Here is a 13,147-nt window from a genome sequence, read left to right on the forward strand (position 1 = left end):
GTGCACCCCGTCCTCTGTTGTTAATAAAGCTTGTGTAGGTGACGGGCCCTTGTTGGGTGTTAGGCAGGTCTCCTGAACGGTTGCCAGTCCTTCCTCTCTGCCCAGGTATGTGAGTGGGTAAGGGCAGACTCCCCAAGTTACTGTCTCTCTCAAATGCCTTCATTAGACAGCTATTCCTTTAGGTCTTAAAGAATTTAGATTTCTTTTCTGCCTGCTAAAAAATCCCAAAAAACAAAAAACAAAACACCAAAAAAACCCAACCCACCAACCCGCAAACACCTCCATTAGGCTTCACATTCTGCTTGCCTGTCTGATTGTTCACTGATCATACACGAACAGAAACCCACTATGTGCCAAGTCTACTGACAGGTGTGTGACCATCAGAATCCTTTGAAGTGGGCGTCACTGAACTTTATTTACCTGTGAGGAAACTGCGCTTTAAGAAGTGATGTCTCTTGGGGCGCCTAGGGGGGGCTCAGTGGATTAAGCATCCGACTTCGGCTCAGGGCATGATCTCACAGTTCGTGGGTGTAAGCCCCTTGTTGGGCTCTGTGCTGACAGCTCAGAGCCTGGAGCCTGTTTCCGATTCTGTGCCTCCCTCTTTCTCTGCCCCTCCCCCACTTGTGCTCTGTCTCTCGATCTTAAAAATAAACATTAAAAAAAAAACCAAGAAGTGAAGTGGCTTGTCAAGGCTGAGAAGATGCTTGTCTCTTAGCCAGTGTGCGCCCAAACCTGCATCCACCAGGAACGCTTTTCCCACGTGTAAAGAAACACTAACTAGGGGCGCCTGGGTGGCTCAGTCGGTTAAGCCTCCGGCTTCGGCTCAGGTCAGATCTCATGTTCGTGGGTTCGAGCCCCGCGTCAGGCTCTGTGCTGCCAGCTAGCTCAGAGCCTGGAGCCTGCTTCCGGTTCTGTGTCTCCCTCTCTCTCTGACCCTCCCCCTCTCATACTCTGTCTCTCTCTGTATCAAAAATAAATAAAACATTAAAAAAAAAAGAAACACTAACTAAAGATAGCTGCAATAATATATTATTCTTTATATAACAACAAAAAAAATCTGGAATGGGGTGGCTCAGAGTTAGTGCAGTGGTTCAGCTGTGTTAAGGTGTTTTCCATGCCACTGTCCTAAAATAGTGCTTGTGATCTCCTGGTCTCAAGATGGTTGCCTTGGCTCCCGGTATCACGTCTCTGTTCCAGGTAGGAAGAAGGGGGTGGGGAATGCCATAAGCTGCATCTGCCTGTTCTTATCAGCAAAGCGAAAGCTTGCCTAGAAATGGAGCCATTTCCTCTGTCTGTTTGGTCAGGGCTGGATCACATGGCTGTCTTTCTAGCTGTGGCTCTGTAGCCGTAAGAAGGAGAGCTACCTCAGGGACAACCTGGGTGGCTCAGTGAGTTGGGTGTCTGACTATGGCTCAGGTCATGACCACAACCGTTTGTGGGTTTGCGCCCCGCTTTGGGCTCTCTGCTGTCACCAACGGAGCCCGCGTTGGATTCTCTGTCTCCCTCTCTCTCTGCCCCTCCCCCCTTGCCCTTTCTCTCTCTCTCTCTCAAAAATAAACATTTAAAAAAAAAAAAAGGAAAGCTACCTGAGAGCTGCATCTTCATGTTTTGACTTTGATTCTATATTCTTTCCTTTTTACTAGTGATTTCCAGCGCCGTGGGCTTTTGCCATGTTTACATAACCCCTGTCACTATTGTTTTACTTGTAAGCCTTTTGCTTTTACTAAAGTTAAATAAATTTGTAAAAGAACCTTCATGAAAATCTCTCTTGTGGATAGTAAACTAGTGTCACTTAGAAAACAACAGTAAAATTAAATACGATGAAAATAAAATGTTTGAAGATCTACTGCAGCAGCTAATGGCCTGAATTTTTGTTTTGTTTTGTTTTATGAAGTTGGGATATTGCCAGATAATGGAAATGTAAGTGTTTTAGTCACGGCGGCACCAGGCAGAGACCGTCTCACGGACTTCGTGAGAAGACGCCCATGAAAATCTGACGGAAACAGTTTTCACACAGCGTCATTCACAGCGGCTTACTGCTTTGCCTGGACATCAAAGTGTTCTGTTCCCTAAGACCGTCTTGGGTCCCATGTGGGCCGCCTCCCACCTCTGGGGAACCCAGCACCCCCTCATTCTCCCATCTCTGCGCCAGGTATCAGCGAGGTTTGGGGAATGCGAACTCACAGCAGAAGAGTCTGTACCCTGGGTCGGGTCGGGTGGGGGTTCTAAATCTTGAAAGAGGCAGAAACTCAGCCTTATCTCTGATACGAGGTGTTAGGATTAGGTAAATTGCCAAAGATGGTTGGAAGTCACTTTGGCCTAGGAAGTCAGCATGGACTTTTTGGAAGAGGTGTCCCTTACACCCCTCTAAAAATGGTGCTCTGGGTAAAGAACTACCCACAGAGAAGGAATAAGTGAAAAAGACACACAAGTCATGGGACCCAACTGGGAATCTGGGAGTGTAGGCAGAATAGACCAACTTAGTTCTGCTTTTTTTTTTAATGTGTATTTATTTATTTACTTTTGGGAGAGAGAGAGAGTAGGGCAGGGGCAGAGAGAGAGGGAGACAGAATCCCAAGCAGGCTCCACACTGTCAGCATAGAGCCCGATGTGGGGCTTGAACTCACGAAATGGGAGGTCATGACCTGAGCCACAACTAAGAGTCAGAAGCCTAATCAACTGAGCCACTCAGGCCCTCCTACCCCCAACTTATTTTTGGCAGGCCTTTGAATACCTTGCCCAAGGCAATGCATTGCTGGTGAGAGCCCTTTATTTTAAAGCTGAGGAGAGACAGGATCACACCTTCCTAGGGTTTGAGCTTTGCACATAAGGCAGCTCTTGGGCCAACATAAGCTAATTCTTCAAGAAATCTGTTTGTACTTGGAGGGAAAAATTTTTTTTCTTTTCATTTTTCTGAAATGCAATATGCACTTCTCAGCCTCCCTGAAGAGAGACGTGTTGCGTGCACATCGTCCTGGGCCCTGCCGGCGTTGTGCTGTGTGTCGTGTTGAACTGAGGGTTGGGGTTGAGCTTCCTCAGCTGTGGGCATCCGCGTCGGGGCTGGGTCTTCCTTCCTGCTCCCTCTTCCACCACCAGGCTGGACACCGCCTCTGGGCTGGGCCCGGCTTCCCCCCTCTCTAGGTGAGCTGTTCTAATTGCCCTCACAAATCTCATAGTCAAGTCTGTGATAATCTGGCCATAAACAAGCGCCAGTAAAGCTACAAGTGAGGGCCTGGCCAGCCAGGGGCCCAGGTTTATGGCTCATTAGACATCTTTATTGGGTTTGCCCCAGGGGAGAGGTTGAGAACCCTGACCTCCTAAGCTTTGAATTAAGTCAGCCTGGGCTGTGTTTCCCTTAGGTGTGAAGGTCCATTCTGTGCATATCAAAAGCTCTAAAAAAAGTGAACATCCTTTGAATCCGTCAGCCGGCTTCTAGGCAAAATTTATCTTGGGAAAATAATTGCATGTGGGTGTTCATTGCAGTGTTGGTTTTACTGGTCAGTGATTGGTAACAGCCTGAAGATCTTGTACTGGGGGATGGATTACCAAATGCTGAGACACCCAAATGATGGATACTCCAGAGGCATCGGCAAGGCCTGTGTAGGCTGTACGGTTATCGACGTGAAAGATGCTTAGGTTTTGAAATTAAGAAAGAAAAAAAAAGCAAATTCCTAAATTGCACATCTGATTCCATTTAAGTTTGACAAAAAGGTCTCATTTATAGTGAGATTGTACATCAGAGTGCTAACAGGCCGGTGGGAGGTAAGGGTTTAGGATTATTAAAAATATTTTTGCTCAGCTGTATTTGTGAAGTTTTCTGTAGTTATGCAGACCACCTGGAGAGATCTAATGGTGGGCACCCGGGTGGCTCAGTTGGTTAAGATCTGACTTTGGCTCAGGTCATGATCCCACGGTCCATGGGTTCAAGCCCCATGTCAAGCTCTGTGCTGACAGCTCAGAGCCTGGAGCCTGCTTCTGATTCTGTGTCTCCCTCTCTCTCTGCCCCTCCCCCATTCATAGTCTGTCCATCTCTCTCTCTCAAAAATAAATAAACATAAAAAAAGAAGAAGACGAGTCTGATGGAAGGGCAGGTCTCAGCCAGAATCATGTGAGAATTTTGACTCTTTAAAGAAGGTAATGTCCCATTGTTGGGGAAGATCAATCTTAGGGGACTGAGTCTCCACATCTAGGGCTGGGGTCCATACACTCTTTCTGTAAAGGGCCACGTAGTAAATATGTTAGGCTTTCTGGGCCATACGGCCTCGGGCAGCCACTTAGCTCTGTCTTCCTACCTTGGGAGAAGCTGTACACAATACAGAGGTAAAGGAGCACGGCTGTGTTACAATAAAACTTTATTTACAAAACACTGTGGGCCGGATGTGGCCGGCAGACTAGCTTGCCCATCCCTGATGTGGGGAAAAACAAACAAAAAAAGCAGCTTGATGAATGGCTTCAGCGAGTGCTGCAGCCAGTCCAGAAATAGCACAAATAGTAGGAAGGAACAGGCTAATGAGGATTGAAAAGGCGGATGTTTAAGTAGAGGCGCAAAGATAAGCTGCACCATTCTTTCTCCAGATCCGCATTTGCGCCTGGACAGGGGGTGGTGTTGGGCCGAAGCAGTCTGGGTTCCGCTTCAGGTGTGAGTGTGTCCTACCCACATCTGGGGCTGCAGGGCAAGTTTGGGAAAAGCCTCCTCGACCTGTTCCCGGGATTCCAGAGTCCAGAATGTCAGGTGTGCGGAACTGGAGGGCCTTGGAACTTGAAATTGACAGAAGTCGAGCCTCTGCTAATTAAGGCAGTTCTTAAAGAGCTGGTGCACACTCAGTAGGAAACTTGACTCTCACTACTTTTGTCCGTAGGGGAGTAAATTATTTAGCCCTTTAACAGATTTTTACTGAGCCCCACTTGTAGTAAGGAACCATGGGGGCCCAGGGGATATGGAATCCGCATCTTGGCTTCCCGAAAGCTGGGCTTTGTGGCTGATGAAGCAGTAAGTACAGAGAGAAGTGGGCAGTGCAGCCCCAGAGACTCGGGTTGAGCAGACTCGGAATGGCAGAATCTGTAAAATCCCAGAGAATTTAGTGACCCCCTTGTTGAACCTCTTCTTTCACCAGTGGGGAAACTGAGGCTCAGAGGGAGTAGGGACATGCCCAAGCTCTCATTTCGAGTTAGGGGAGGAACTGAGACCAACTTTAGGGCAAGGGGCAATGCTGTTGTGATTTCCATTTTTGTGAAATACCCATTAATGGGAAATCCATGGGGGCAGAGAGCAAGGCGGTGGCTGCCAGAGGTGGGGGGAGGGGGAGTGGGGAACGAATGCTTAAGGGTTCTGGAGGCTTCTTTAGGGGTGGTGAAAATGTTCTGCAGCTAGACAGAGGTGAATTTGCCAAATGCTGCTGTGTTGTACGCTTTGAAATGGGCGAGACGATGAATTTTACATTATGTGATTTCTACCACAATTAACAAAAAAGTAGAATGATGGAATAATTTATCTTCCAAACCTGTGTGCTTTTTTGTTTGTTCATTTGAGAGAGAGAGAGAGAGAGAGAGAGAGAGAGAGAGAACCCTTGGAAGTGGGGGAGAGGTGCAGGGGAGGAGAGAGGGAATCTTAAGCAGGCTCCACGCTCAGCATGGAGGCCAACATGGGGTTTGATCTTGCGACCCTGGGATCATGACCTGAGCCAGAATCAAGAGTCGGATGCTCAGTCGACTGGGCCACGCAGGCACCCCCAAACCTGGGCACTTTTAAGAGTGCAAGGGATCTGTTCAAGAATGTGCAGTTCCTTTGATGAAAACTGAGTTCTGACTCCCAGACCAGTGCTGTGTACTCGTCAGTGTAATTCTGACTCAAGTTAAAAAGATGCAGGAATTTTAGAAAGTTGTGCTTCCCAGGGGCACCTGGGTGGCTCAGTTGGTTAAGCATCCGACTTTGGCTCAGGTCACGATCTCACGGTTCGTGGGTTCGAGCCCCTCGGGCTCTGTGCTGACAGCTCAGAGCCTGGAGCCAGATTCTGTGTCTCCTTCTCTCTCTACCCCTCCCCTACTCATGCTCTGTTTCTCTCTGTCTCAATAAATAATAAACATTAAAAAAAGAAAAAAAGAAAGTTGTGCCTCCTAGACTTTTCATCAAGGTAGCCCCGCATTGCCCCAGAGAGGAAAAATAGGTGCTCACGCTATCTGACCATTTCTCCCGTACCGTTGGGTCTGCCACATCCTGTCTCCTCGGCTGGCACTGACTTCTTCCTCTGCCTGGAAGACTCCTACCAGGCTCAGCTGAGATGTCACCTCTTCCAGGAAGGCATCCCTGACTTACTCCTTTGGGTTTCTACAACCTCACTTTCTGCCCCCATCAGGGAACCCTGCAAAAGTTATCGTGTTTTATTTCTCCCTCCTCCATTAGACTGTGTCCCCATTGTGATCAGGAGTGGGGTCTCCTTTGCTTCCTGCTACATTCCCAATGCAAGAGGGCATAGCCCAGTGTGGGCCAGGAGGGCCTTTGATGGAGATTTGCCTAAAAGACACAGGTCCTCATGAGCTGAGTCATGTGGTAATTAGAGCTTAAGCATTAGGTTTACTTTACGTTTGTTTTTAGTTTCTTGCTTTTGTTTTTAAAGATTTTTTATAAGTTTAGTTATTTTAAGAGAGAGCAAGAACATGCACAAGCGGGGGAGGGGCAGAGAGAGTGAGAGCGAGCGAGTGAGAGAGAGAGAATCCCAAACAGGTTTCACACTGTCAGTGAGGAGCCTGACACAGGCCTCGAACTCACAAACCATGAGATCATGAGCTGAGTCAAAATCAGGAGTTGGACACCCAACCACCTGAGCCACCCAGGCCCCTCTCATCTTAACTGTTCCTAAGGGTACAGTTCAGTGGCATTGAGTACATTCATAATATTGTGCACCCTCACCCCCATCCGTCTCCAGAACTTTTTTACCTTCCCCAACGGAAACTCTGTCCCCACTAGACACTAACTCCCAGTTCCTACCCCTCCCCCTTGCCCCAGCCACCCACCACTCCACCTCTGTCCCTACCCATTGGACCACTCTAGGTGCCTCCTAGAAGGGGGATCATCCAGTAGTTGTGTTTTTGTGACCGGCTTATCGCACGTTCTGTAATGTCCCCAAGATGCATACATGTTGTAACGTGGGTCAGAATTTCCTTCCTTTTTGTTTCTTTAAATTTTTTTTATTAAAAAATTTTTAATGTTGATTTATTTTTGAGACAGAGGAAGAGAGACAGATTGCGATCAGGGGAGAGGCAGAGAGAGAGGGAGGCACAGAATCCGAAGCAAGCTCCAGGCTCCAGGCTCCGCGCTGTCAGCACAGAGCACAGTGCAGGGCCCGGACCCACCAGCCATGAGCGGAAGTCAGACGCTTAACCGACTGAGCCACCCAGGTACCCCAGAATTTCCACCTTTTTCATGGCCAAATAATATCCCATTGTGTAGAGATACCACATTTTGTTTATTGCTAGACATTTGGGTTTTTTCTACCTTTCGGCTATTGTGAGTCATGTTGCTTTGAACATGGGTGTGCCCATATCTGCTCCAGTTTCTGCTTTTAGGGGCAGGTCTGCTGGGTCATGGGGTGGTGTTGTGTCCCGTTTTTGAGGATCTGCCCTACTGTTTTCCGTAGCTTCTGCACCATTTTATATTCCCACAGCGGTGCACGAGGGCTCCAATTTATTCACATCTTCGCCAACACTGCTAGTGATCTAGTTTTTGTGTTTTTGTTTTTTACCTAACAGCATTCGAATGGTTGTGAAGAGTCCTTTGCATCTGAACATCGTAAAAAGCAGTTATTCTAGTTAAGCCCGTGTGGACTCCGGAAGATATCCGATGGGAGGTGGGGGTCAGCCGCAGTCCAGTGCCCGCGGGCAGGTTGCTTCCTGCTCCGGCTTTATCTTCCCTGTCCTGGCTCTTATCTTCCTCCTCTGTAAGGCGGGGGTCATGACAGGATCTGCTTCTGTGGTGGGACAGGATTCTCGTGCCTACCCTGATGTCCGGGGCTGGCTGGACACTGGAGATCTGGTTTCCCTGCTGATGCGGTAACTTTTATGACATCCCAAGTGGCATAGGAGCCCCAGGGTTTTTGTTTTTTTCCAAGTAAGGGTTATGACCCCAAATCCAGATGTGGTTGTTCCTGGGCTTTTGCATCGAGGACATAATAGTGGACAGCTTTGCATAGATGGCCTTCTCTTCTTTTTAAATTCCATCCATAGCATATATTTTTAGAAGCAGGTTACAGAATCAAAAATAAATGCAGGGTGCCTGGGTGGCTCAGCCAGGTAAGCGTCCAACTTAAGCTCAGGTCATGATTTCACAGTTCGTGAGTTTGAGCCCCGCGTCGGGCTCTGTGCTGACAGCTCGGAGCGTGGAGCCTGCTTCAGATTCTGTGTCTCCCTCTCTTTCTGCCCCTCCCCTACTTGCTCATGTGTAGACTCTCCCTCTCGCTCAAAAACAAATAAATAAATATAAAAAAAATAAATGGATGCTTGGGGGTGGGCTAAGTATATTGGGGAAAAGCACTTGATTTGTATTCAGAAGATTTCAACCCTAGCTCTGCCCTTCCCTAGCATATGATCTGCCTCATTGTCAGAACTGTGTTTCCCGCAGCTCTAGAATGGCAGTAATAATTTGCAGAGAGTATTAAATGGGAGAAGGCAGAAGCATCCAATTTAAGAGTCACATAGTGTGGTGCCTGACCCTTGATGGAGTCTCAAAAAATATTAGTTGAGTGTGAATATTTGCCAGATTGCTTCCCTAAGTTACATTGGTCCTGGGAGCAGCCAAGCATATCAGTTTTCCCACAGCCATGCGTACACTGGCTGCTCTTACTTTCTTCTCTCAGGGATGGTCTCCCTTCAAATACTTTTTTTGCCCACTGGCTTTATGTCCCTTCTGGTGTCAGGCCAAGGGATACAGCTGTGAACTGGGCCCAGGACCGTCCAGTAGAGTGGAAGAAACAGAGGCAGTCACCATGTATGTGATCAAGCGCTGGGCAAGGTAGAAACGCAGAGACTTTGATAGACTTTGAGCCCCTGAAGCACCCTAGGGCATCAGGGAAGGCTTCCTGGAAGAGGCAGCATTTTGGAGCTCAGGGCTGAGGGATGAATAGGGATTGGTCAGGCAGTAGGAAATGGCAGTGTAGAGGTATGGAGGCGAGGAAAAGCAGAATGTGTCTTGTGACCTGTCTAAGGGTCATCGTGCTGAAGTAAGGATGTGAGTGCGTGTGAGAGACAGACAGACGGACGGGGAGGAGAAGAAGGGCATCTGGATCCTGCGGGGTCTCCGGGAAGGAGTTAGACATGCGTGTGCTCTGAGCAAGGCGGGTGGCGTGATGGTGCTTGTGTGTCATAGCCTCACGCCTCTGCTGCTGGAATAGATTGGGGGAGACACCAGCAGAGACGGGAATGTCGGCAAGGAGGCGGATTTCAAATCTCCCTTCTTCTTGAATTTTCCCTGGCCACTAACTTCTTTATTGCCCCTTGTCTAACTTTCAGTGCACCTTGCTTATTTATGTTGTTTATTCCCATCTTCCTGATTGCCAGCGCTGCGGGGACCGGGCTTTCTCCACGTTTTATTCACTGCTGGGTCCCTCGCACCTGGCCCAGAGCCTGGTACGTGGTAGGTGCTCAGTAATTGTGTATTGGAAGGAAGGAACAGATGAATGAATGAACGGATGAGCCAGGGCCGTTGCCATGGAGACGGAGAGGAGAAGAGACACACTCCGGTGACATTAGACATCGGGCCCCTTCCATGTGGGGCCTGTGGGTGGACGTGTTGGGTGGACGCAGGCTTGCCCTTGGCGCCTGGCACAGGGCACCATGCAGGACGGGTTTGCAGATTTGGGCGGCCTGGTCACATTCCGGAAGCCACTGGAAGGTGTGAGGACTGACTCACACCCCTCACCAGATGGTGGCATTCCCAGGAAGCGGCACCCAGAGACGGCTGAGTGAATGATGGGTGAGCTCCCAGATCGGATTTAAGGGTGTAATTACGACAGATCTGCAGCAACTGTTAGAATGAATCCACGCCTCTGAATATGAGAGAAAAGCTGCCAAACCGCTTGGTTTTGAATGGAGATGTTTCTCTAGTCGTCTCCCCGCGTGGTTCTCTCGGGAGGGGACTGTGAACACCAAGGCTGCGCCCCCAGCACTGAGCCGAGGCTGGTTTGCAGAAGGAAGGTCAGAAGGGTGGGTGGACAGACGCTCCTGAGTGACTCCCGCCTGATTTCAGCAACTATTGGTCCTGGTGACTCAGTTCCCAGGAGAATGGGCTTCTTTGCATACATGTGCAGGAAATGGGCATTTCAGACTTTGCAGATCCATTCAAGGAGATCTAGTGTGCAGACAGGGCAGGTTAATGGCAGGGACTTACCTGTTGCTTACCATACCCCCTTCCCCCAGCTTGAGGTCAGATGGACATGCTGTGTCCCCGGGTCCGCCATGGCCTCCTGACCTCCCGGATCAGCCTCGATTCATAGAGACACAACCAGAGGGGGTTTGTGGCTGTGTCCCTTCTTTTTTCAGGGAGCCCTTGATCACTTGGCTTTGGCCATATGCTTAGTTTAAAGAGATCAAGCAGGGCCACACAATAGACAGCAGCCGGCCTCTATGTGAGTGAGCTTCTGGAGTGTGTTGGAAGAGACCAAAGCGTCTTAAATTAAGCCTGACATATGTGATGCATTTAAAGTAAGCTTTTATAGCGTACATTTCAAACCGTTTCCTTGTTTTTTTTTTTTTTTTTTTTTTTTAAACAACAGGTTAAGCGAAGCCCTAAGAGTCCTGTGTTTCTAGGTTTGGGAGAGACTTCAAAATGTTAGTCATTAAGCTGTCCTTGGCAGTTGTTAAAAAATCATCTCCCCCGCCCCCCGCCTTTGCTCACTGATGTAGTAATTAATTCGTCGAATTGTCGGTTTAGCCATATTTACATAGCAGGTATTTGCCAGGCATTTTAAATGGAAACTTGAGAGGAAGCCCAAGATAGGAACCAGATTACAGATAACAGAGAAACAGTTCTGGTTAGGAGGGTTACAGACCAACGGGGGTCTTTCCCCCTTTCCTTGCGTGCGGTGTGGCCAGCAAGGTGGGTTCAGGGATCCCAGAGTAGGGCCACACCCGTGCAGGCGCCATCCATCCTGATTTAGCGGCGGTTGTTCTTGGTGACTTCCTCCCCAGGAAAAGCTGTGCGGAGAAACATTCACCCCACATGCGGGCAGATGACTGTGTGGGGCTGCTGTGATCACAGCAGGCATCTGACAAGGGCCTGTCCTAGGCAGCAGAGCTCCTCCCTGTGGTCCAGTGACGCCGGTGGGGCCTCTTGTGAGGCGGGGAGCCTGAGCTGCCAGCTCCCCTCGTCACAGCTCTTTGGTCCCATCAGCCAGTGGCAGTTGACTTACGGCAGGGTCAGCCCTGTGGTAGGTCCCGACCAAGTTTGCCGGAGCTAGAGTAACTCCTATGTCCTAGATCGCGTACTGCCAGGAGGCTCGCGGTACCTGTGCTTATTCAGACTCTTGGAAAAGTGGGGAGTGGAAGAGTATTCTTCGTCCACCGACTCATTCATTCAACCATCATTTGTATACCCAACAGTTACGTATTCGGTGCTACCACCAGGTGCCAAGCTGCCACGCTAGCTAGCTACTGGGGATTCAGGGGGCTTGCCATGGAATGGGCAAGACGGATACGAAGTGAAGGCTCATGCAGTATTAAATATGACTGTGTTACCGTGATGAGCCCTGGCCAGCATCTCTGGAGCTCCATGGACATGTGAGAGGAGGATTGTGCCAGGTTGGGGGCGGGGCAGAGAATGTGAGCTGTGTTCTGAGGGGTGGTCCTGTGTCTGCATGTGAATGAGTGGGGTGTCCCAGAAAGCAGGCACCACAGGTGCATAAGCCCTGAGGCGGCATTTCAGGACCTCCAACAGGTGCAGCGTTCATCAGGGACAGCTCCCCAATTAGCCAACACTGTGGGTTCTCTGGAGTCCTCTCCCAGCCTAGGGACTCTTCCGGAACCCCCATCCCCCTGTATATACCATGGTGTTTATTACTCAGAGTTGTATGTGCTTCTGTGTGCACGTGTGTGTGTTTCTTACACAAGACCGTGAGTTCCCTGAATGCAGAGCATTTTTCTTGTCATTCCTTCTGCACACGTAGGTGCTCAGTAAACATGTATCAGAGCAACGGGGCCAGGGGGAGATCTTTACTGAGCTCCCACTGTGGACTCAGCCTTCTTGATGCTACAATACTGAGAAGCCAAAGGAGCGTGTGTTTTAGAAGCTGGAGGTGCCCGCAGATGCAGTTGGAGCCCCAGAGCTTCTGCGGCACTCCGGAACCGAGGCTGTGGCCCTCTGTCTCCCCAGACCTGCTGAAACCCAGCCCCGCGGGGATGAGCCTCCCTTCCCCCGCCCGCCTCTGCTTCGGGAGTGTGGGAGTGTGCGGCAGCCCGTGATGAGACGTGACACCGCTGGCTTTCCCAGGCAACCACGCCCCCCTGGCCGGGGCCTGCCATCGCGGGTGAGTGGGGCTGGAGTGCCCGGGAGGTGGAGGGTGCCTGTGGGTCTGCCAGGGAATGTTCTCTCCATCCTCTGTATTCTGTTGCTGCCCCGCGTCTCATGTCCGGCTGGCTCGTGTGTGTGTGTGTGTGTGTGTGTGTGTGTGTGTGTGTGTGTCCCAGAGCAGGCTTTCCAAGAGGTCATGTACACTGGCCCTAAAGGTGAACCGTCCTGATTTCGATCAGGACCCGACATGCCCTAGAATGCTGCCCCGGGGCCTGGGCAGACAGAATTCTGCTGTTCTCCGACTCTCTGATTCTCCGTATCTGTCCCTCTTCTGCTTCTAACCCTGTCTAGACAGTGTTCTCTGGTTTGGGGAGAAGAAATCTGTTAGCACCATCGAGCGTGTAAGGAAGAGAAAATATCAAAATCTGTCTGCCTTTCTTTCCTGCAGGCTGCTGAGTGAGTCAGAGCCGGGGGCAGCAGAGTGGGGCCCCAGGAAGGGAAGCAGGAGGCTGGCGCTGAACTGAAATGCCTTCTACTTTTAGTCCCTCTGGATGGGGGCACGGTGGGGGCAGGGCTGCAGGGAGAGAGAACTCGGGCATGAAGGTGGGGCGCAGTGGTGGCGGCGGCAGTGGGAGAATCGGGAACAGCCAC

General features: G+C 50.0%; 1 protein-coding gene across 1 annotated transcript in view; it reads left to right on the forward strand.

Moving 5' to 3' along the window:
- The window catches only part of KIAA1671 (KIAA1671 ortholog), a 186,189-nt gene that overhangs the window by 41,541 nt on the left and 131,501 nt on the right, over positions 1-13,147 (forward strand). Inside the window, exon 2 of the mRNA XM_029922102.1 lies at positions 12,359-12,512. The gene's annotated coding sequence lies outside the window, so the exon portion shown is untranslated. The remainder of the gene's footprint in view (positions 1-12,358; positions 12,513-13,147) is intronic.

This window comes from Suricata suricatta, chromosome 14, assembly GCF_006229205.1.
Source record: "Suricata suricatta isolate VVHF042 chromosome 14, meerkat_22Aug2017_6uvM2_HiC, whole genome shotgun sequence".
Lineage (NCBI taxonomy): Eukaryota > Metazoa > Chordata > Mammalia > Carnivora > Herpestidae > Suricata > Suricata suricatta.